The sequence below is a fragment of the Anoplophora glabripennis genome, unplaced genomic scaffold (assembly GCF_000390285.2).
Source record: "Anoplophora glabripennis isolate ALB-LARVAE unplaced genomic scaffold, Agla_2.0 scaffold3, whole genome shotgun sequence".
Taxonomy (NCBI): domain Eukaryota; kingdom Metazoa; phylum Arthropoda; class Insecta; order Coleoptera; family Cerambycidae; genus Anoplophora; species Anoplophora glabripennis.
In genome coordinates, this window is record NW_019416486.1 from 1,255,814 (window position 1) to 1,281,807 (window position 25,994).

Below are 25,994 nucleotides of genomic sequence, written 5' to 3' on the forward strand. Positions count from 1 at the left end.
CCCTGTGTTATTTATTAAAAACTTTGGAAATGTTTTTATGCGACCTAGTGCAACCTTATAATTTAAGTCGGTATAATCTAATACTAGTAATACTAAAAGAATGTTAGGTTATATTGTCAAAAAATTTGTGCAGTCAACTGATTTTGTATTTGTATTGAATTCATTATTCGCTTAATTATTAAATATTAAGCATCGTCCATCGACACATCAGTGTTAAAAAGTGAAAGATTCCAGACAAAGTTTTTATTTTATAATTCCCGATAGTGACAGTGTAATTTTTATAAAGAAGTAAAAAATAAGAATAGCGTGCCGGTTACGTTAAAAACAAGATTCTTATTTCTTACTTTGCTTAATTTTTTAGTTTGTGCATAAACTAGTTTTACAATGAATTAAGAAAACAATGCATTTACTATTTCCGAACGTGTAGATATGGTGTTAGTGTATGGTGCAGTCGGAGAAAATGCGTTCGCGGCGACTAGATTGTACCGGGAACGATGGCCACAACGTCTCCCCCAGATGTGCAAATACAATCCTACAGAGCGTTCAGCGGCTGCGAGATACGGGAAGTGTTATTCCTCGAGAAGAAAGACGTGGTCAGCAAGTGAACCTTATTGTTGAAGATGCAGTGTTGGAAAATCTAGACGAAGACTCCACAATTAGTACTCGACGACTCGCACAGCAAATACGAACTCGTACCGTATAACGCATCTTAAGGCGGCAGCTGTTGTACACCTATCATCTGCAACCAGTTCAACAGATTTTACCCCCGGATTGTGATCAACGAATGCTTTTTTGCAAATGGTTTTTACGGCAATTTGCCAAACAAATAAACTTTCGTGTTTATGTTTGTGTAACAGATGAGGCGGCATTTACCCGTGATGAAGTGAATTTCCATAATATACACATATGAGCCCATGAAAATCCTCACGCGATTAGGGAAACACATTTTCAACGTCGGTTCTCGGTAAATGTTTGGGCTGGCATAAAAGGTGATGTACTTGTGGGTTCCCATTGCCTTGAAGGACGCCTAAATGGACCAACATATGCCGACTTTTTGGAGAACCGGTTGTCTGAATTATTGGACGATGTGGCATAACAAGTCCGGGCACGCATGTTTTATCTTCAAGATGGGGCTCCTCCACACAGTACTCGAGAAGTAACGACACTTTTGAATGAAATGTTTCCTTAGCGATGGATTGGACGCTTTGGTCCTGTGCCATGGCCACCTCGGTCACCCAATGTAACTCCAATGGACTTTTATCTTTGGAGTAACTTGAAGTCATTGGTTTACAATACTCCAATTTCTCCGGTGGAAGAATTGCGAAACCGTATACTTGAAGCTGCTGACACAATTAGGGGAATACCTGGAATTTGGGAATCATTCGCCAAAATTGGGTGCGTCGGTGCCATGACTGTATCCGCGCTAATGGGGATCAATTTCAACATTTTGTCTAGAAATGGTAAGTTTTATTTCATTTTGTTCTATATTTTACTTGAGTTTGTTTAGTGCACGCAGTTGGCAACTACAGATGCTTATGGATGTGGTTTTGTTTGCGAACTCTTGCAGTAACAACAATGCATGCTTTCTATCTTTCAACGACGATTTGTTTACGCGACTGGTCTACAGCACGTAACTCAACGTACAGCACACGGACAGGACCGTTCCAGAGTAAACATCCATAATTGAACTTTAATTTACGAAAAAAAAAAAAACGATAAAATTGAACTTTTTCGTATAAGACTTTTCTATTACAAATATCGTCAGGAAGCTGTAGTTTAATCTTTATAGATTATACACGCCACACCCTGTATAACAACTTTTGGTATTCCACAAAGTTCAAATCTAGGCCCTCTATTTTTTTTTTAATTTATTAACGACATCATCTATTATTGTTGTTGTCCTTTATTTCCGAAAAATTTATAATTTTATCAGGATGTGTCTTATATGAGTTACTAACAAGAACAAATCAATACAGTCCTCAGGTGGTACAAGAATAATTTTATGAAAAAAATAAATATACAAGGTGTGTTCCAAAGTAAACAAGGCTTTTTTAGAAAGCCTAAGAAGAGAAAGAATAAGAAAAAGTTTTTTTTGGCTAAACCGATTTATTTCATTTAAAATAATCCCCTTCCGACTCAATACAACGATTAACACGGTCTAAAAGTATGTCGCATGAATGCTTTAAATCAGGGATGCACATACCGCGGCCCGCTGTCGATGTTTATGCGGCCCGCCAACGAATTTTAAAAGTATTCTACTCGCCGCGCTCCGGTCCAAGCATATTATTACGAGACTAGAAATCTGTCGCATCAACTAGATTACAGATTCGCGAAACACGTCGATCCCCGAACAAAGTGGATGGTTCTCGATGTTTGGTAACTCGTATAAATACGACGCATCGCCGGCTACCGGGGCAGTTAAGTTTTGACTACGGATAAGCGAACGTTATACTGTTTGAGAACTGTAATCTGTGACGAGTAAATATTTCGTCGTTCGAACTTGGCTTTTACCGACTGTAACATATAATATTAATTTTGATATGGATAAACCAGGCCCCAGTAAGAAACGTAGTCGTAAGGTTGAAGATGAAAATCGACAGTTTCATGATATTTGGACCGAAAAATACTTTTTTATTTCATCGCATAACAAAATTGTCTGTTTAATATGCAAGAGTAGTGTTTCTATTCCGAAGGAATATAATGTGAAAAGGCACTATGAAACCCAGCATCCAACTTTTACCAAATTAACTGGCGAAAATCGAACGCAAAGAATTTCCACTTTACAACGGGAACTAATAGGCCAGCAATCTATGTTTACAAAACCAATTCAAGATGCTGAAACAGCCACTGAAGTTAGCTTTGAAATATCTCGAATAATAGCGAAAACTTGTCGGCCTTTTAAAGATGGTGAGTTTGTTAAGCAATGTTTGGATATCGCCGCAAAAAAAATTTGTCCGGAAAATGTAAAGAAGTTTGAAAAAATTCAGTTAAATCGGATGACTGTTCAAAGAAGAATTACCGCATTAGCAGATAATATAGAAGAGCAATTAGCTACGAAATCGAGAAGTTTTGAGTATTTTTCTATAGCGCTCGACGAATCTACAGATATAAGTTCAACTGCTCAACTATTAATATTTTTACGAGGTGTAACGCAAAATTTTGAAGTGAGTGAAGAACTGATTGGTATGAGTTCTTTGACAAGTCAAACCAGGGGAAGTGACATGCTCAAAGCTCTTCTAGAAAAATGTTCTATAATGGATTTGGATTTAACGAAAATATCTGGAATTACAACTGACGGAGCACCTTCAATGGTTGGAAGTACATCTGGGATAGTAACTCTGTTAAAAACATATTTACAAACTAAAAACATAAATACCAAGGAATTAATGCAGTTTCATTGTATTATACATCAAGAGGCCCTCTGTTCAAAATTATTGGGATTTGAAAATGTTATGAAAGTTGTAGTACCTACCGTAAACTTTATAAAATCACGAGGTCTCAATCACCGACAATTCAAACAATTTCTCGAGGATATTGAAAGCGAATATGGTGATCTCCTGTTTTACACTGAAGTAAGGTGGCTAAGTCGTGGGTTGACACTACAGCGATTTCTTAACTTGATTGAAGAAATCCAACTATTTCTGGCGGAAAAGAAAAACGACGTCCCCGAACTCGACAACCCTGATTGGCTGTGTGACTTAGCGTTTCTTGTAGACATCACAAATCACTTGAATGTCTTAAATACGCGACTCCAAGGCAAAGATCAATTGATTTCGCAGCTATACTCTCATGTTTCGTCCTTTCAATGCAAATTGAGTCTTTTCAGGACACAAATCAATTCAGCCAATTACGGCCATTTTCCGAACTACAAAAAAATTATGGAGAAGTTCAATAAAACTGACGTCAATTTCGCTCATGTTGAAAAAATTGATATTTTGATACAAGCTTTTGAAAATCGTTTTGTAGACTTCAAAAAAGTTAAACCGCTATTGGACATTTTCAGCAATCCTTTCAACATTTCACCCGAAAATGCGCCGGAATTAATGCAGCTGGAATTAATAGACATGCAAAATGATGATAATTTAAGAAACAAATTTAATGAAGGTAATTTACTCAACTTCTACCGTTGCGTTGATAAAAACGCTTATAAAGAGTTGCGAATAAATGCATTGAAATGCGCAAGCTTATTTGGATCGACGTATATTTGTGAACAAACGTTTTCAGTGATGAAACTTAACAAAACGAAAAACCGAAACCGTCTGGCAAATGAAAATTTGGAAGCAATTATACGTGTGGCTACAAGTAATGTGGAGCCAAATATAAAAAAACTTGTTAGTTCAATGCAATGTCATGCATCAAAATAATAAAACATGAAATATTACATTGTAATGATTACATAATTATTACAACAAACATTTTTGAAGGTTATTTTATTTTTATCATTGTATTTCATACTATTTAAAAATAAAAAATTTTGTGTTAATAAATATTGTTTGTAGTGGCCCGTCCTTGGCTTATATTTTTCCCGAGTGGCCCCTGTTCCCTATAAGTCTGTGCATCCCTGTTTTAAATCGTCATCCGGGTTGTCCTTCAGGATGTCGGTACAAGCCTTTTAGAAGGTTTCTACGTCCACAAAATGCTTTCGACATGGCAAACGCATGGCGAAATACATTTTTCCGAAATGACAAAGGTCGTACGGTGCCAAATCAGGCGAATTAGGGGACTGATTAACAGTTAACATGCGAAACATTGTGTTTAAACATAACTAAAAAGTACGGTAAAAAATTATCAATTTTTCTTTGGAATATTGCATTGTGTCGACACGGAACAAGTATACATATTTTAAGTTAATGGACTGATGTTTGAAGGAAAATCTGCGTTTTCTCAGAATTTCTACGAACAAAAAAATATTGTAAAAAAACTTAATTTGAAAACCGATAACTTTTAAAATATTCTTTTGAATTGGCAATTGGCAAATTTGAAAAGTACAGACTTGGTTAATACACCATTACCAGAACGTAGATGGTAATACTAGAATTACATATATTTACTTCAATTATTATCCTTTATTTTAATAAGATATTACAGTGAAATACGATCTGCACGTGCAAAGAATACAACGATGATCTCATCTAGACAGCGTGATATGGGAACTATGTTATATAAACTTTTCTACTGTGTACCGTACCTATGAGTTAGTTTGTGAAAGTAGAGGACCATTGCGGTTTGTAAATAGAACAATCAAAGTTTGTTCTACGTGAAGTTGTTTTTATTGCTCAAGATACCGCTGCCTTTAAATTTATGTAAGTAATACAAGACATAAACTTAAAATTTTAGAAATCCCTAAAAAATAGCTAAATTATGTAAGGACAAAATAGAAAAACCAAAATGCTTGCATCAGATGGGAAAATTTATAATTTTGTGAGATAATTGTCAATAAATTGTTGTAAACTGATTAATCAGACTGTATTTAGTTTATGAAGAAGTTGCTATGTCTTGTATATTTTGAAAGAAGCAGTATTCGCTTCGATAAGATAAAAATCAGTAATTTTATGATTTTTGGTCAACAATTTTGGGTTAATCAATATTATAGTGTAATATTCAACAGTTTCAATATAACTTTCACTTTTTTTTTTTTTAATTTGAGCACTATAATTTTGAATAAAAATGGAAAGTTTCAAATCTTTTATCTGTTTTGATCTTCATTTAGCAGGTAGCGACCAATAGTAGGTTGGAAATATGTTTCATGAATAAATATACAACCGAATTTTCCATTTCAGTTTAAAATTTATATATGACTGTATGCACCATAAATAAGTTACATTATTATGCAAATGCAATCCGGTCACAATGAAAATATAAATGCCTGTCTTTATTAATCAATGAAGCAGAACACTTAATTAATATACATACACCGCGTTTTACATTCTGTCAACCGGCTTTGATTAAAATTACTGCCAGTCACATTATGAATTATTTGTATGTACCCGGCGTCTCTAATAAAGACTGCAAATTATATTCATTTTCAAAATAGGGAAGAATATCATTAATTCCCTTAATTACTGTATTTCCTTGTAAAGAATTTTTTTTTAGTAAATCAACACAGCGTCATTTTCACAGATCTATTTCTTCTAATCTTGTTTATTTTACACAGAATGTTTCAGATGTTCTAGATAACCATGGCCAAGTTGATTTCATTTATACTGACTTCTCTAAAGGTGTGAACAAGATGCTGCATGCAAAAACCTTAAAGTATTTAGTTTTTGTAACGAATTACTTGGATTTCTTCGTTGCTACATTCNAGGGGACTGATTAACAGTTAACATGCGAAACATTGTGTTTAAACATAACTAAAAAGTACGGTAAAAAATTATCAATTTTTCTTTGGAATATTGCATTGTGTCGACACGGAACAAGTATACATATTTTAAGTTAATGGACTGATGTTTGAAGGAAAATCTGCGTTTTCTCAGAATTTCTACGAACAAAAAAATATTGTAAAAAAATTTGAAAACCGATAACTTTTAAAATATTCTTTTGAATTGGCAATTGGCAAATTTGAAAAGTACAGACTTGGTTAATACACCATTACCAGAACGTAGATGGTAATACTAGAATTACATATATTTACTTCAATTATTATCCTTTATTTTAATAAGATATTACAGTGAAATACGATCTGCACGTGCAAAGAATACAACGATGATCTCATCTAGACAGCGTGATATGGGAACTATGTTATAGAAACTTTTCTATTGTGTACTGTACCTATGAGTTAGTTTGTGAAAGTGGAGAGCCATTGTGGTTTGTAAATAGAACAATCAAAGTTTGTTCTACGTGAAGTTGTTTTTATTGCTCAAGATACCGCTGTCTTTAAATTTATGCAAGTAATACAAGACATAAACTTAAAATTTTAGAAATCCCTAAAAAATAGCTAAATTATGTAAGGACAAAATAGAAAAACCAAAATGCTTGCATCAGATGGGAAAATTTATAATTTTGTGAGATAATTGTCAATAAATTGTTGTAAACTGATTAATCAGACTGTATTTAGTTTATGAAGAAGTTGCTATGTCTTGTATATTTTGAAAGAAGCAGTATTCGCTTCGATAAGATAAAAATCAGTAATTTTATGATTTTTGGTCAACAATTTTGGGTTAATCAATATTATAGTGTAATATTCAACAGTTTCAATATAACTTTCACTTTTTTTTTTTTTAATTTGAGCACTATAATTTTGAATAAAAATGGAAAGTTTCAAATCTTTTATCTGTTTTGATCTTCATTTAGCAGGTAGCGACCAATAGTAGGTTGGAAATATGTTTCATGAATAAATATACAACCGAATTTTCCATTTCAGTTTAAAATTTATATATGACTGTATGCACCATAAATAAGTTACATTATTATGCAAATGCAATCCGGTCACAATGAAAATATAAATGCCTGTCTTTATTAATCAATGAAGCAGAACACTTAATTAATATACATACACCGCGTTTTACATTCTGTCAACCGGCTTTGATTAAAATTACTGCCAGTCACATTATGAATTATTTGTATGTACCCGGCGTCTCTAATAAAGACTGCAAATTATATTCATTTTCAAAATAGGGAAGAATATCATTAATTCCCTTAATTACTGTATTTCCTTGTAAAGAATTTTTTTTTAGTAAATCAACACAGCGTCATTTTCACAGATCTATTTCTTCTAATCTTGTTTATTTTACACAGAATGTTTCAGATGTTCTAGATAACCATGGCCAAGTTGATTTCATTTATACTGACTTCTCTAAAGGTGTGAACAAGATGCTGCATGCAAAAACCTTAAAGTATTTAGTTTTTGTAACGAATTACTTGGATTTCTTCGTTGCTACATTCATAATGGAATGCAATATGTTACATTAGCGATTTTAAATCCAGGACATCTGAATCTACATCGATGGTTCCTCAGGGTTCGAGCTTGGGTCCTCTATTCTTTCTGGCATTCATTAATGATATTGACGGTATTCTGTAGGATAAAAGACTTTTATGAAATTAACCTAAATGTGAATAAATGCAAAACAATCATTTCCAAAATCCAATATTAAATCATGACAATTTTCGTTAGAACCAAACTTGAATACTGCTTTTTAATTTATGCTACGTTAATAATATGACTTTATTCAGAGCATGTCTCTTATTTAGATGTGATAGGGTTTATCCGGTAGTTTAATTTTCAGTCTTTAGAAAAAAGAAGGTTTACATCCTCCGTCAGATTTATTTACAATCAATTGTATATAGTTGATTGACTACACGAAAAAAATTATATTGAAAATTTACACAATTGTAGCACTGTTAACTATAATTTATATGGAAATTCCGACTTGCACTTATAACTTTTATAATACTTTTTTAACTACTTGGACTATTATAATTGTTTAAAAATACAGCAAACCGATACTGGTATTACAATTTTTGACAATACTCAATGACAGTAAATCGTAATATTAAACTTAAATATTTTTTAAAGTTAATATACTGGAAATAATTCGATGTTGGTACTACTTTCCGGCTCCCCTCTTGTTTTTTGTTCATTATGACAAGTTTATCCCAATTCACCAATTTTACTTCAATTTTTTTGGTTTGTAGACCATTCCGTTCAACACCCGGTACACTGCGTGACACCGTCGGCATTTTAATAGAATTATCCCGAAAATATAGAGCGATATACACTGTTAAATTTACATGTCGCTAAAAAAGGACAATGGCATAACCGCAAATTACAAATCCCGCCGCTTGACGAGTAAATCCGGGCGGCGGCCCGGACTCGGAAATAAGTGTAACAAAGGGCTTTAACAAAGACAGAAGTGAGCGGCAGGTTGTCATATTTAGAAGTTTCATGAAGTTTCACATGGCTGATCTGACAGTTACACATGTTTACAGGACCGTATTTGTTTAAGGGGGAACTTTTTGCAGCGCCGTTTTTGCGCCCCACTTCTCAACCATAAATTATTAAGTTGGAAAAGGGACGATTAATCTGTTTTATTCCGAATGGCGTTTTATTGCTCACTTTTGAGGATTCACCGAGTTTCTGAATTACTACCTTTTAAATTTGTACACATAAAACCCATATAATTTGAGTCAATTTAAGGTTAGGCAATAGGTAATTAACTACATAGCAAAAGTGTTATTTTAGTAAAATCAATATACATTCCTATAGAGGGTGGGGAATGGCGATGTTTATTATTAAAGATTCAAGTACAAAATTTTCATGATATTTAGAATTTGACGTTGTTTTATTATACATTTAAATTAGTAGTGCCAACAGTGGCCAATAGTAGTGGCTAGTCGCTTAATCGAATCTTACGACGATGCACTGAATTTAATGGCAAATATTTCGGAGGTTTGACGAATCATAAACTGAAATTGTTTCCGTTTGTGGAAATTCTAATTTATTTTCTTTTTTTTACAGTTGCAAGAAAAATTGTTCTAATGCACAAACTTTTAAAATAAACATTCATACCTTTTTTTAGCACAAAAAAAATTGGAAAGAAATCATGAAATATGCAATGTTTGGGTAACTCAAATAACAATTATTGGGCTATTCTTACTATTTTTATATATACTATTAGCGGGAAATGTATTCCCATGGAGATGATATAGTTAACATTTTTGGTAGAAAAAGTATAATACTGCAAGGAAATACCGAAATGACATGAAAAGATGGTTGAGTCTTAATGTTTTAGGTATTTATCTACAATGTTTTACCTGATTTTGAATTGAAAGTGTTCCAGCAAAATTTAAATTGTATTTTAACTAAAAAAACTGACTGAAATCACGGACTCATGAGCCTATATATTTCTGGAAAATGAAAAGAAAATATTGCGGAATATAAGACGAGACATAATAATTCTGTAGGCGGTGTCCCTTGAGCAATTCCTAAACAAAATAAATGATTGGAAAATTTTATTGAGATTTATATTTTTGGTATATCGAGAAAATCCATGAGGGAAAAATCTAACCTCTAAAGTACCCGTTGATATGTTCTAATCCCACATTAATATATTTTCTGTTACCTTTTAATATTATATGAAAGGAAAAGTTTGATATGTGAAGATGTATTGGTGTTCCAAAGAAAAAAAGCTTAGTAAGTTGGTAATATTGGTTAAAGAGAAATGCCTTCATACATCAACAGGGTGCTTTTAAAATATGTTGCCAAAGAGAAACAGGCCATGTAAAATGTTATTTTAATTAAAAAAACTATCACCAGGAACCCAAAAACGTTTAGAAAAAAAAGGTACAGTATGATAAATACAGGTATGATAATTCCAAAATAAGTTATCAGAGCCAAGTGAATCCTTATGCAAATCTTGCTACAAATTCATATAGAAGCAATTTTTCTCTTGCACTTATTAATACAAATTTTAATGACACTTCATGAATTGTCAAAGTAAACAATCTAATTTATTCAAATTTGATTTGTATAATCCCATTTTGGAAACATTCAAAATCCAATTTCACTTCTGTTTTGAAGTCTAAATACAAAGTGAAACTTTATGAAAAAGGGAATTTTTTCTGGAATTCAAATTTTAAGAAAAATATACAGGGTGTCATTTAAACTTAAAAAATTACGGTTTTTAATGATTAAACCGAAAGTGAAATAATTTTTATATCAAGATCAATTTAAAGAAGTTTAGGTGTATATCAGATGCCCCAAATTTCAAATTTATGTTTTTTTAAGTAATGAAGTTATGCCACTGGAACAATACAACTGACACACTTGGTATACTTAGGTTTACTGAAAGAATAGAAATTCTTTTCACGCATCCCAAGGAAACGTAGCTCCACGAATGGCGGAGGAATTTTCTATGATTTAAAGCTTAAAAGTTCTTGTAGTAAATATAAATCAATAAAAGTACATTATTGGAAGTAAGTTTTCTGGTTTTTTAAAACTTTGCAACGCTTTTCATACATCTGTAATACATATTACAGTCATTCCTCAGGCTTTTAAAATAAAATCGAAGTCTGTAACAATCATTTTTGATGTCGAACATATACTCATGTAAAAAAAAACTGAAAAGAGAGATAACACGAATTAACACCGTGACCAAATGGTGAACTTAACATTCTCGTTGCGGGTAATTTATTTTCAGCTAAACATATTTCAGCCCAATCAACGGTCAGTGGATGAAATGTGATTTACACCGCTGACTAAAACACGTATTTTACTACAATATTGGCGTTTACATGGTATTTCTGTGATAGATGTTGATTGATGCTAGGGAAACATTCTGTTTATGTCAATGTTATTAGGGCGTTAGCTTTCTCTTGTATTTTTGGGAAATATTAGTGAGACAGTTAACAAAAACATATTCATACTATTTGCTTATAAATACATACAGTGTGTATCTGCCAAATGGAATAAATTCAATAATAAATGTGTGTTCAAAAATTGCAATTGGTATTTTTAGTTGCGCATTTTTTTTCAATAAAAACTTTTTATACAAGGTGTCATGTAACGGTGGTCAATACCAACTTTCTTATTTTAAATGCTTCACCTTGTATATTATTCAATGTTTGAATTCTTCAGAAAATTCTAGACATATTTCTTATTTATAGAACGTCCTATGCCTATCTGCAACTGAGTCGGAAATATTCAGCCCTATGCTGTATGAACATTGACTTCATATCAAGGTTGAAATTATAAGAAAAAATGACATTTAGACAGACATTTCAATAAAAATGGAGGTTTACGATGCTGTAAAAAACAAATTGATTGAAATTTGTCAAGGGTTGGAAATGATGTCAAGTAACCTTGAAAACTTCAAAAGTTGGTATGCACTAAAGCAGAAATTGATATAAAACTGCAGATCAAGGTTGACANAAGAATCTTATAATAAAATTTTTGACTGATGTCACCGTTTCTGTTCATAAAGATTGTTTCCATAGTCACCAGTATCTCCCTATAGCAAATAGCGACGTTGCCACAAGTACACTTGAAATAAATTTCAATCAATTTTAATGTCAAGGTTTTCTAATCAAGTGTTCTTAGTGCATACCAATTTTCTCCAAAATTGAAGAACAAATCAATTTTCATTGAAATCACTTCAAGGTTGAAATTAATTTCAATGTTTTTACAGCATAGGGCTTGACATTAAAAAAAGATAATTATTTGATTACAGAAATTCGGTACAACACACTCAAAAACTAAGAAATAATACTTTTTATTTATTGATAATGTAAAAAAGCAAAAAAAAACATTAATGTCAATGTAGGAGAGGTTCAAAATGCACGCCGCGAACGTCTTCGCAACATCCTAATCTTATATTTTCTTCTAACGTTACTCAACATCTCACGCGTGACCGATCTAATCGTATCGTCTTCTTAAGTCAACGAAGTCGGGAGGTTTAGTTTTGTATGCAATACTTTTGACATATCCCCATAAGAAGAAGTCTAATGGTATCAGATCAGGAGATCGTGCTGGCCATTCCATCGATCCTCGCCTCCCTATCCTCCAATTTGGAAATATTCGATTGAGGTACTGCCGGAAATTGATTTGGTAATGGGGCGGTGCTCCATCTTGCTGAAATTATATCATATTCGCTGGAACTTGTGGGTTTGCCGGATCAGGATATAAGTTTGTTAAAGTTGCCACGACATTATTTTGGAGTAGTGCTGAATAATTATGGCCATTCAAATTGCCACCAATGAAAAAGGGACTTATGATATGATCTCCAACAATTCCTGCCCAAACATTAACCTTTTCAGGGTACTGCGTATGTTCTTCTGTAATCCAGTGAGGATTTTCATTAGACCAATTGCGACAATTTTAACAATTAGCATGACCGTGAAGGATAAAGGTGCACTCATCAAAAAACTAAACACGTTCTAATTGGATGACATTGTTATCTAACATTGCCATTATTTGTTCACAAAAATACGTTCTCCTATCAAAATCGTCTTCCATGAGCTCCTGAGTTGGTTTGATTTTATAGAGATGCATTTTATTTTCTTTTAATATTCGAATAATCGATGAATGGCTAACGTCGAACATTGGGGCTGCTTTTCGACTAGAAGTATGTGGTGTCTCCTCAAACTCAAGCATAATATCCAATTTGATATCATCACTTATTGCATTGGCAGCTGCTTGTTTTATCTGCCTCACATGTCCAAGCTCGCAAAACTGCTTTTCTGTTTTACTAATTGTCCGTTGTCATATAGGCGGCAAATTTGGAAATCTTTCATGAAATAAGCGAGCAACTTCCATTTGTGTCCGTGTGTTATCTCCATAACCAATCATATGTAGAATTGTTATTTTGTGCATTTCTGTTAAATAAACCATTTTTCTGATATGCAGTTAACGAAATTCAAACGACTATAACACTGACAACTACTGTCGTATGCAGACAACACGTTGCTAAAGCCAGGCGTTTTAAACAAAAGTAAACTAAACTATTTTTAGTTTTTTTTTTTTATATCAGTAAAAAGGAACGCTGAAATGGTTTTTGTTTACTTTCTCATTAGGCTTGTTTTGGTTCTGCCAGCGGATAGTCTTAGAACAGTTCAAAATAATTACCCAAGTGTATTGTCACTTGTCAGTGTGTCTTGGCTTAGATGTTCTTATAAATGGAATGGTCAACTGGTTTGAACCGTCCTAAAACCGTTCTCTGTCGGAACCAAAACAAAGCTATTATAAGAGCTAAATGGGAAATAAGTATTGAGTATGCTGTTGCGAATTTCTGTAATCAAATAATTTTCTGTTAATGTCAATTTTTGCAATAAATCTGAACACACTTAATATTTCCGAAACAGATGAAGATAGGACACTGTATATGAAATACCTATGTCTAGAATCCAAAAATTTAATAATATACAGGGTATCGCATTTAAAATAAGAAAGTTGGTATTGACCACTGTTACATGAACCACTCTGTCTAAAAAGTTTTTGTTGAAAAAAATGTGCAACTAAAAATACCAATCGACGTGTCCTAGCGTTTTTTCGAACACGCCCCCATTTATTTATTATTGAATTTATTTCATTTGGCTGATATACACTGTATTGACAATAATATTTCTATTTATTGGTTTTAAAAAATACTGAAAATAAAAATCTCACGAGCAATTCTATATCACGAAATCATTAGATTGTTTTTGGAAGCAGAATTACGTGATAATTTTTCAATTGCATTCAATTTCAGGTTAGTTAATTTTCTTGCAGATGTAATTTAATTAGCAAATTAATAATAATAATAACAATAAATTGCCATTATTGAATCCTCATATGTCAATAAATTAATTGAGCATCATATAAAAGAAAAGTGAATATGAGGAAGGGGGCGAAGTGTCAGCCGATACTGCTTTTCAACTGAACCCCCCGAGAGAAAATAACATATATTATAGTTATATCATTGAAATCTAATAATTCCAATAAATAAATGAACAAATTAAAATCATAACACAAATGTACGGAAACTATTGAAGCAAAATATAGATAAGAGCTAAATGCAAAAGCCAACTAAAGAAAATGCTAAAAGAGAAATAAAAATAAAATTTCTAAGAAGCGCTAGTAACGAGATTTAAATGATACAGATTCTTTGTGGAGTCTTTGCAATTTCCTGTGCTGATATTCAGGAGTACTACTGACCAATATCTTGTGAGTAAGGCTTAATAGATGCAATCTTCGATTGTTTACAAGGTTAAGATAACCGTTATTTCGAATTAAGTCGCTCACACCTCGTTCGAATTTTGTGACACCGTACGCAAATCTAAAGCAACTGTTCTGAATTTTCTGTAAACGTATTATATCGGTACTTGGTAGGGCTGCCCCATAAATACAATCACAATATGACAATCTTGAAAAAATTTGAGAAACACATGTTAATTTTTAACTTAGCTCATTATACTCCTATGAGGATAAAGTTGCTTTAACGTATTAGAACATGAGTGACAAAGAGTATTTACATGTTCAGTGAATCTCAACTCGCCATCAAACAAGAGCCCCAGATTTTTACAACTATCAGCAACGTCTAACACAGTGTTTCCCAATTTAACATTTAAGATTTTACGCTGCATTTTTTCTTTTTGGGACCCAATACTAAGACCTTAGACTTATTTGGATTCAATTGTAACCAGTAAGCGACTGAGATATTAAGTAATAATGTTTAATCGTTATTGATGACATTATTTGAAGAGTTTGCATCCCCTATAGGAAAACTGTAATAAACTTGTGAATCATCTGCGTGATTATGCACTCTGCACATGTTTAAATATTTGTAAAAGTTGGCAATATATAAGGAAAACAGCAAAGGCCCCGATATGAATCCCTGAGGTACCCTATGAGTCACCGGCAAAGTGTCGGAAATTAGTCATATGTATTTCAGAAAGCACCAAGTATTTCAGCATCCGTCAAAAGTATTTAAGAGAACCGATTGAAATTGATTTTAAAAGTTACAATATTTTGAAATGGTGGAAATGAAATGAAATTTTTGGCGACCCATTTCTAGGGACATTTGTAGGAATCTTGAATCAGCAATCAAATAACATCCATTTTTGGACGTCACATGCAATTAAGGGCGCCATCCCTGTTACCGGTGCTAAACAGCATCTGGGCCATTTCCTCTCGAACCAGCCCTGCCATTACAAACGCTTAAGATCCGCACATCTCGAGATGATAGTGTTAACTTGTTACAGTCTAGCTCATTTAGTAAACGTTTGGCTGGTGTCACCGCAGCCAAGGAATTACTGACTCGAGGGTTAAGATTTAATTAGAGAAAGAACTTTTGAAGGCCGGGACACAGGCAGACATATCTAGACGGGCGTTGTTGTCGCGGATGTGATGAAGCCCGTCTTCCAGGGATTTCGCGAGTGCTTATGGTGTTATCCTAGTTCGGAACAAATCCCTAGGAGTTGTCATATCTCGGGAAATTTACGGGTATATCGGTCTCTTGCCTTTTGTACTTGTACGCAGATGTTTAAAAAAGACTTGTGGGATATAGTGTGTAAGAAAAGTAACGAATACTGAGCGTGAAGCAAAAACGTATGATTTTTGAAAAAACGCTAAAATATTTTAATTCATATTCTTTGAAAAGATATTTCTTCACAGTGCTGTTATAATTTACCCTCAAATATTTTTTAATCATAGCGTCACAATAGTTTTTTATTAGCAACCTCTCATGTTATCATCAGAATTAAACTCTATACCTTATACCCGGCCTACTCTACCATACTCTTATACAGGGTGTGGCGTGTATAATCTATAAAAATTAAACTAAAACTTCCTAACGATATTTGTAATAGAAAAGTCTTATACGAAAAAGTTCTAGTTTTGCGTTCTTTTTTCATAAATTAAAGTTCAATTATGGATCAAAATATTTTCTCTGGAACGGTCCTGTCCGTGTGCTGTACGATGAGTTACGTGCTGTAAACCAGCCGAGTGAACAAATCGTCGTTGAAAGATAGAAAGATATCTCTCAATTTTTGGGGAATTTTTCAGTGCAAATGTATAAACTAAGAAAAATAGATATTTAAAAAAAAACTGGTATTTTCTTATTATAATAATTAATAGTAATTACTAGCTTCAATGCATTGTTGTTACTGCAAGAGTTCGCAAACAAAACCACATCCGTAAGTATCTGTAGTTGCCAACTGCGTGCACTAAACAAACTCCATTAAAATATGGAAAATGAAATAAAACTTACCATTTCTAGAGAAAATGTTGAAATTGATCCCCGTTAGCGCGGATGGCATGGCACCGACGCACCCAATTTTGGCAAATATTTTCCCAAATTCCAGGTATTCACCTAATTGCGTCAGCAGCTTCAAGTATACGGTTTCGCAATTCTTCCACCGTAGCAATTGAAGTATTGTAAACCAATGACTTCAAGTGACTTCAAAGATAAATGTCCATTGGAGTTAGATCGGGTGACCGTAGTGGATACGGCACAAGACCCAAGCTCCTAATCCATCGCTGAGGAAACATTTCATTCAAAAGTGTCGTTACTTCTCGAGTACTATGTGGAGGAGCCTCATCTTGAAGATAAAACATGCGTGCCCAAACTTGTAATGCCACATCAGCCAATAATTCAGGCAACCGGTTCTCCAAAAAGTCGGCATATGTTGGTCCATTTAGTCGTCCTTTAAAGAAATAGGGACCCACAATTACATCGCCTATTATGCCAGCCCAAACGTTTACAGAGAACCAATGTTGAAAATGAGTTTCCCTAATCGCGTGAGGATTTTTATCGGCCCATATGTGCATATTATGGAAATTCACATCTGTTACATAAACATAAGCAGGAAAGTCTACTTGATTGGCACATTACCGTAAATACCATTTGCAAAAACGCGTTCGTTGATCACAATCCAGGGATAAAATCTGTTGAACTGGTTGCAGATGATAGGGGTGCAACAGCTGGCGCCTTAAGATGCGATGTACGGTACGAGATGAGGTTCCTACTTGCTTTGCGAGTCGTCGAGTACTAATTGTGGGGTCTTCGTCAAGATTTTCCAACACTGCATCTTCAACATTAAGGTTCACTTGCTGATCACATCCTTCTCCTCGAGGAATAACACTTCCCGTATCTCGCAGCCGTTGAACGCACTGTAGAATTGTATTTGCATATTGCGGGTGACGTTGTGGCCATCGTTCCCGGTACAACCTAGTCGCCGCGAGAGCATATTCTCTGGCTTCACTATACACTAACACCATATCGACACGTTCGGAAATAGTAAATGCAATGTTTTCTCGGTTCATTGTAAAACTAATTGTGCACAAACTAAAAAGTTAAGTTAAGCAAAGTAACAAATAAGAATCTCGTTTTTAATGTAATCGGCACGCTATTCTTATTTTTTACTTCTCTATAAAAATTACACTGACACTAACATGGAATTACAAAATAAAAACTTTTCTCTGGAATCTTTCACTTTTTAAAACTGATGGGATGATGGATTGGCTTAATATTTAATAATGAAATGAATAATAAATTCAATACAAATCATATAAAATCAGTTGACTGCACAATTTTTTTGGCAATGTAACCTAACCTTCTTTTAGTATCACTAGTGTTAGTTTATACCGACTTAAATTATAAGGCTGCATCTAGGGTCGCATAAAAACATTTCCAAAGTTTTTAATAAAAACACAGGGTCGGCCTTCATTTTCGTTGAATAAATGAACCTAACACCCTGAAGTCTATTTTGATCCAGAGCATTCAAAAATGATTACAAGCCACGTAACCAGTAATTTTGCGTGGAACAGTAATTTTATTTCTTTCGATTTGGCAATTAAATATTGATAAGATTACAAATTAAAACAATAAAATCAAGAGTACGTCAAAACAGAACATACTGTTCAGCGGTTTGTACTCGTAATTGGTGTAATTTTTCAAGTTCATTCAACCAATCGGCAATCGCATTATTTGGAGCATAGACGCAACGGTTCATCATTGTTCATTGTAAACGAATAATTATTATTGACGACACTAAGATTTAGGGATTTTTAGTTGGTTACTTAAGCTCGGCGGTTATGTGGCTTGAAATATTTTATGAAGCTTCTGTATATTGAAAATTACTCTTTTGTACGAATTTTCTTTTTCATTTACAGGATGCGGAATTATTTATTATAAGAGATTTAAGTTCATATCTTCTTATGTAATGCAAGGATCTTTCATTTGATTCTAAGCTAATGTACGTCGTAATCAAGCTGCTGTTATACCTGTCCACATATCCGTCTAATATTGGAGACGTTATGGCCAGATCGCTCAAGTGGTTACATGCCAACTGCTGTCTCTGTAGATGACATCCAGTTGTAGATAAATGAGGGCTGAACAGGAAATGAGAGGAGAGAATAGCTTTAGTTTTCAGTGTGCAGTAACGAACAATCCAAGTCCAACGTTGGGGGTAAGTGACTTTTATTTTTCTGTCAGAGGCAAGTATAAAAATACCAGAGGAACACTATTACTAGCCATGCGCGTAGTCGAATCGCTCATTGGTTAATCTTAATAAAATTAGGACCACACATTGTTTTTATAAACGTGTACCTATTCTTAGGACTAATACTAAGATTAGTGTAAAGGTTAATACTAAGACTAAGACTAAGTTAGGACTAATACTTTTTTATAAACCAACCATTACCTTAATTGGCTTAAGCTCTTCTTCTTCTTCTACCCAGCAGACTTCTTTTCTTCTTAGTTGGGCGCCAGCTCATATGAGCATATGTTTTCAATTCAGTTCAAAACTGGTCTGCTAATTTGGAAAGAAGGTCTCTGTTCAATTTTAAAACAGTGACCTTGAGAAATCTTATGTCACTTCAAGGTGAGATTCTGAGAAAGGCTTTTTATTGTTTTTTTATCTAGTCAATGATGGCCTAACCATTTGAAATTAAAAAAAAAAACATGTATTTAAAGTTAATTTAACCAGAACTAATAATTTCATCAAAGTGCAATGATTTCATTTAATTTTTACGTTAACAATTGATTTATTTATTAAATTTTTTAAATTACATTTTTAAGATCATACGCAAACCTTATAAACCTACTCTATACTGCACAAATACTTACTTATTCTAAATCATAAAATTAAACAACAGATACCAAATAACGGATATTCCGTACTAAATTAAAACAACGGTGCATTTATTTATAGTTCTTTGTGAATTTTACCTTTAGTTAATTGTCCTAAAGCACTGGGCTTCGTATTCCAATTGGTCATGAGGTTTAAAGTCCCTTGATGCAAACTCTTGTTTTGTTAATGTTCCTTTGTTGAAATTTGAAATCTGTACTTCTTCACTGCTGTTAGTACTGTTCCGTACATTCGATTCCCAAAATGGTGAATTGTGTCGTTTGGTTTCTCCTTCAGCTTGGTGTTATTATTACTGGATGGTATTTTTTAATTGATTCTGGCTGGGACTTACTTGTTGTGCTTCTTTACGACTGGGAAATTCAAGAAAATGGTGTAGCCGGTTATTTTTCGTGCTTACACTGCTGTAGAGACGTTTTCTTCCAATATTTTACCCTTGGCTAAATTTCGGCAGCGTCCCTACTTTTAATTTTCAAATCAACTAAATTTCGTTCTCACTTATTCTTAATCCTGGTAATACAAAATTCAACCAATCACAACAAGTTTTTAATTAAATTATTTTAAGTAAATTGTAGTTTGAAATCCTCTCTTTGATATTTTTCTTATGTACTAAATTCAATTTTATTTTACGTACTATTTCAATTTCAAAGTGCTTTTGTCACTCCTATTGGTTGACATCTGTCACAACACATACTATTTTTGGTTTTACATTCTCCCCAACAATTTGGTCGTGCTTATATTTTATTTAAAATTAATTTTGGTATTTTAACCTGCCTTTGCCTCTATTATTTAAATTTCCAGCCATTGTTCATTGTATCACAATATACACAATACATATTTTTGTTAGGTAAAACTGAATACATAAAGTCATCCTTTTAATTTTTGGCTGAAGGGGTTATTTATTTTTTCGTTCTTTTCATTGTGGCAGAAATATTCCATCAAATAAAAAGAGTAACTGAAATTACCACAAATAATTGGTTACAGACAATATTTTAAGTTAGTTTTACCCAATTCCAATAAATTATTTCAAAATTCATTTTATTCTTAATTCTTATTCATTTAATAGTTACATAAATCGAATCTAAAGGCCTCTTTTTTTGGTTAAATGAAAACTTGTTTTTTATCTTTTAAATTCTAAACTGAAAAATATTAAATGAGACACTTCTTTTTATCTAATTTGACTTTTGCGTCAATTAACTAAAAAAAAAATTGGGTATTGAAACAATTGCTGAAAGCAAATAAATTTTGCATCACGTTTCATCAAGAAATTGAAGATATTTAGGTATACATGTCTTCCTGGAAAGTACTAACGAGAAGATGCTACTACGTTTTAACAGGTTTCGCCATAAATCCTTTCATTTTGCATTATTCTACGTGTAGGCCATTCTGTACACCTCTAAGACCTATTTAAAGAATAAATCACGACAATAAAAGAAATATGTAAAAAATAGACATTTTTATCGTGTAAGATCAGCTGAGTCTATCCGGAAATTTAACTTATATATATTTTAATAAATACGCTACAGTCGTCCAGCTACGTAACGTTATTGACATAACAATACCTTTTTTGGAAATATCAATTTTATTTTTAGTGGTGCACATTTTCCCACAATTTTTTTTATCCGTAGTAAATCATCGTGTATAAAATCGCGGGGCATCTAGATGAGCCCCATTTACTCTATAAATATTCGCTTTCGAAACTCTAGATAGGGTTAAAAGATCAGTACGCAAATTATCACAGAATCAATGATAATAGTCCCATCCGCCTTACCGTAATTTAGTCGGGATACAGCATTTGGGAAACGTTTTGGAACATTAGGCCGCAACCAAGTGACACGCGCGACGTGTGTGTATCTCCGTTTTTGTTGCGTTATAAATTAAAGCAGCAGGACGATGAATTTTACGCCTCGGCATCCCCACGACAAATTAATGCTGTATTTTCCTTTATATTTTGATATTGGGCGGCGGCGGTAAAAACTACAATTACGGGAAATCGAATGTGACCCGCCTGTTTGGATTAATAACAAGGCGTTTACGGGGTACAAATTTGTGTGTTGTGATATTTAGGAATTAATAAGTGTCTTTGTCTATTTATTACTAGGTCACTTGAACTCTGGTATTTGATCGACGTGATAAGAAAAAATCCAATCAATACTTTTCTAGTAAAAAACTGTTCAAACAATAATTGTCTGCTTATAAATATCACTCTAAATTTTATGTACCCAGAAATGTTTTTCAAAGATGTTTGTTAATTAACCATAAACACATAAATAAAATTATTAAAATTCACCCCACTTTCGAATTTAACCTATGAAGCCAACTCACCTGCGTGGTGCTAGTCTCATGAAAAGTAGATAGGAAAATTTCCTCTCTAGGAAGCTCCAAGTTACTTTCAATCACCAAAGCCGAAGCAGACGACACCGATGGAGGTCGATGCTGTTTGCAAAGCGACTTCCCAGACGTGCGAGGGTTCAGATAAACCACTTCAGTTCTGAATTTTGGGAAATAAAAAGTTTCCCATGAAAATTCGGACTGGGGTAGGGTAACACCATTTTTAATTACCATACAGGTCATCAAACCGTCTGAGGAGAGATAGAATAAAAAAATTGCAAAATCTAGATGGGCTAAATGTCCAGATCTAGTGAGGGCTCATGACCTCTGCGGACTCATCATATGAGGTGTTCGAACGTCGACCACGATGTCTTATAATTCGCTAACCGGAAACGGATACCTATGGATACGCTCAAGGATATAATTTACTTTGAGTAAAATGTTCGAGACGCAGATCGGCGAATGATATGTTTATGGGTATGATGATGCGTTATGCGTTAATTGAACCTCTTAGTGTATTATTTAACAAATGTGTCGACGAAGGAGTATGGCCAGACTCATTCAAAATCACTAAAATTCTTCCCCTACATAAAAAGGGTGATTCAAACTGTCTGGATAATTATAGATCGATTGCAACTGTCCCTGTAATCAGCAAACTTTTTGAAATAATCATAAAGCAGAGATTAACCAGTTACTGCGAGAGCAAGCATATTTTCTCTGATTCCCAGTTTGGTTTCAGGAAGCAAATATCTACACTCAAAGCATTATTGTCAATGATTGAAGCTACAGTGGCTCTATACAAGACAGTGGCGACAATAGCGACTAAACCCCGCTCATCCGCCATGTTGCATCCAATGTCAAATTAAAAGTAACTTTTATAAAAAATAAATTGAGGACAAGAGTATTTTTTTTTATAAATTTTACGCACAGATTTTAAGCAAATAACTCCCTTGGAAAGTGATTTTAAATAATGAATGAATGTAGAATCTACTTGTGCAATAGGGGAGGATAAATATATAATAGTAGCAACTAGTAGTTTTTATTTTCTAGTTAAGTAAAATTAAGCTTACCTACATTACACAATGAAATTTATTGAGTTTACATTACAAAAATAAATACTTAATACTAGTGATAGTATTTGTTAAAATAAATGTCCAGCAACACTTTTACTTGCAAGCTTTTTTTATGCTTTTTGGCATTTTTTGGAAGCTATGCTTAATCGGAACATAATAAATCTTTTAACAATATTATTTTTGATCTGATGACAATTTTGTAGATCTAAATTAAAACCAGACATTTTTTTTAAGAAAACTCTTTTAAATTTATGTTCTGTCAAGATACAATCGCAAAACATGTTGTAAAACACTTTCCATTTGCAAGAAGAAATAAAATACCGCTTCATTGCAAACAAGAGTGAATGTTCGCTAAATCTTCTAAGACTAAGACGCTAAATTTTGAAAATGTTTTATTATGTATTATGTTTGCGGATGATACTACATTAATTACAAGGGACGACGATTTCAGTTTAAGCAGTCTACAACTTTCTAAAAATTGGTTTTCAACAAATAAATTAAAACTAAATGAATCCAAAACCCAAAATATCTTATTTAGTACCGACAAGAGGGTTACAAAATCAGAAGTTAAAGTTCTTAGTTTGGTTCTTCACTCCAGATTGGAATGGTCGTCTCAGATAGATAATATTGCTTCTAAGCTGTCGTCGCAAATATTCTGTATGAGACAATTGAGGCGGTCGCTTCCTTCTAATGTATTGCGCACGGTGTATTTTGCAATTATACACAGCCATTTATCCCATGGTATCGCTCTATGGGGTAACTCAATTGTAGCGCATAAGTTATTTGTTTTGCAAAAGGCTGCTGTTCGCATTATTGAGGGTGCCCCCTATGGTTCACATTGCCTTCCACTATTTAAAAAATTTCAAATTATGCCACTATCATGTATTTATATATTCCAGTCGTTACTCCACATACACCGTGGGTTGGACAAAATTCAAAAGCATTCTAACATACATTCCTATAACACCAGATATGCCGATACTTTGATTCTCTAGGATACGCACAACAAAAATTAATAAGTTAGATGTTAAGTTATACAATCACTTCGACAAATGTTTTAAAAATGTAAATGCTACTAATTTAAGTTTTAATCAATTTTATAAGTTGAGTAAAAGCCTTCTATTGGACAAATGCTTTTATAGTGTGCAAGATTATTTTAACTGGTCGAACACAAACCATTAATCATTAATATTTCAGTGAGTTCAAATGTACTTTTATTGTACGTAATGTGGTCGTTAAATAAAGAGTAAAGTAAAGTAAAGTAAAGTAAAGATCTCATTTGTCGTGATGCTCACGAATTATGTTTGTTATATTGTAGATGGCTTGCACTGGATCTTAATTATTAATAAAGTTCTTTATATATTCCCACAGTCTATTGGTGTGAAATTTAAAATCCTGTCGAAGGTAAGAAATCAAGTTACCGCTACCTATCTAATGCCGTTTGTTGACAACCAAATACGCAAAAGATTCACATCTAAAATACGTACATGAACCTGGTAAGCATAAGATTTCGTAAAGATAAATCTCCATATAGGTAATAAGTCTAGCAGAAACGCGTACTATGCGTTGCCTGTTAGCTCTACCGTTAAATGGTATGGTTCCATATTATATAGTCATGCCTAAAACTTTATGGAAAAGTATTGTCGTGGTTGCTAATTGCTAATTAAATACAAAATATGTGTCTTCCATATTTATATTCTAATCATAAGACTAATAATACATGTTCATGTTCTTTGCTGTTTCAGTTTAGCACGGAAACAAGCTTCCAAAATTATAAACAATACGTATACAGGGTGATTCACAACTTATCCAAAAAATTTGGGAACAGATGCGACTTGAGAAATGGAGTCAATATTGTAAAAAAAAATTTTGTAAAATCCTTATAGTTTCTGAGAAAAAAATTATTGAAGTTATAGCACATTAAACCACTACATAGCTGGACAAGTGTAGTCTCTAGCATCATTCGCCACGTGGCCTCATCGACTCCGAATACTGAATTCGGATTTTGCAATCGTCGTTGCGATATTTACCTGTTATCTGTGGTTTTTATAATACGTTTTTAGTAGTTGGTGTCAAAAATGGGTAGTTAGTGTCAAAAATGGTTTGCGTGTACTCGGAGTTGATGGATATCGTTTTAATTTATGGTGAAGCGTTTGTGTTATGGTGAAACAAGACATCATTTGTGTTAGTTCATAGAAAGTGAGTAAGACGGACCCAAATGTGTTTACACAGAAGTGTATTTTTAAATCAATTTCGAACTGACCTTTTTGATTTTTTCTTTGCAAAATTGTATTTGTACGAGTCCCCTGTACATCCAGAATTTTTTTTTGGATAAGTTCTGAATCACCCTGTATATTGCTAGAGTTGTATACATAATTTCCCATTAAAAACTTATCAGTTGAGTTACATACTCCCATCTTTTTGCCATTTTATTAAATAAGGCTTCTTTTTTATTTAATGAATCACAAGAACAGAAGCAATATTTGAGTAATGCATATAATAAAATTTGTTAGTTTGTTAATTTCAAAGGAAATAATCAATTAGTATTCAATTTCTTGATGTTATGAACATCTTTTTGCATCACGTAAAATAAAAACTGGACCCATATTATTTCCGAAGAAAATCGACAAAAAGTTAACATATCTTAATCTCAAATTGGAGATAAATTTTCATTTTTCGATTTCGTTGTTTTCTTAAGATGTATGGAATAACTGTTTTATTTACAACAAATTTAAAACAGGTTTTTTTATGCGTGGAATCCAGTGGTTTAGAATACGTTTATAACTCCCAATTGTTGAGATATAACCCAAACACTTATGTTTTTTACATACATATTATGTTCTGTACATTCATTCAATAAAATAAAATTATTATACACATAATTTGCTATGTTTAACTATGTCTAGTCCTAACACGAAAATAGTGAGTTTGCGGATATGAGTATTAAAAGTTGGTCAATTTTGCACATTGGAAACATTTTATTATTTTTTTATTCAATATTGATTCATGATTTTTGAAAATTTACTGGTAATA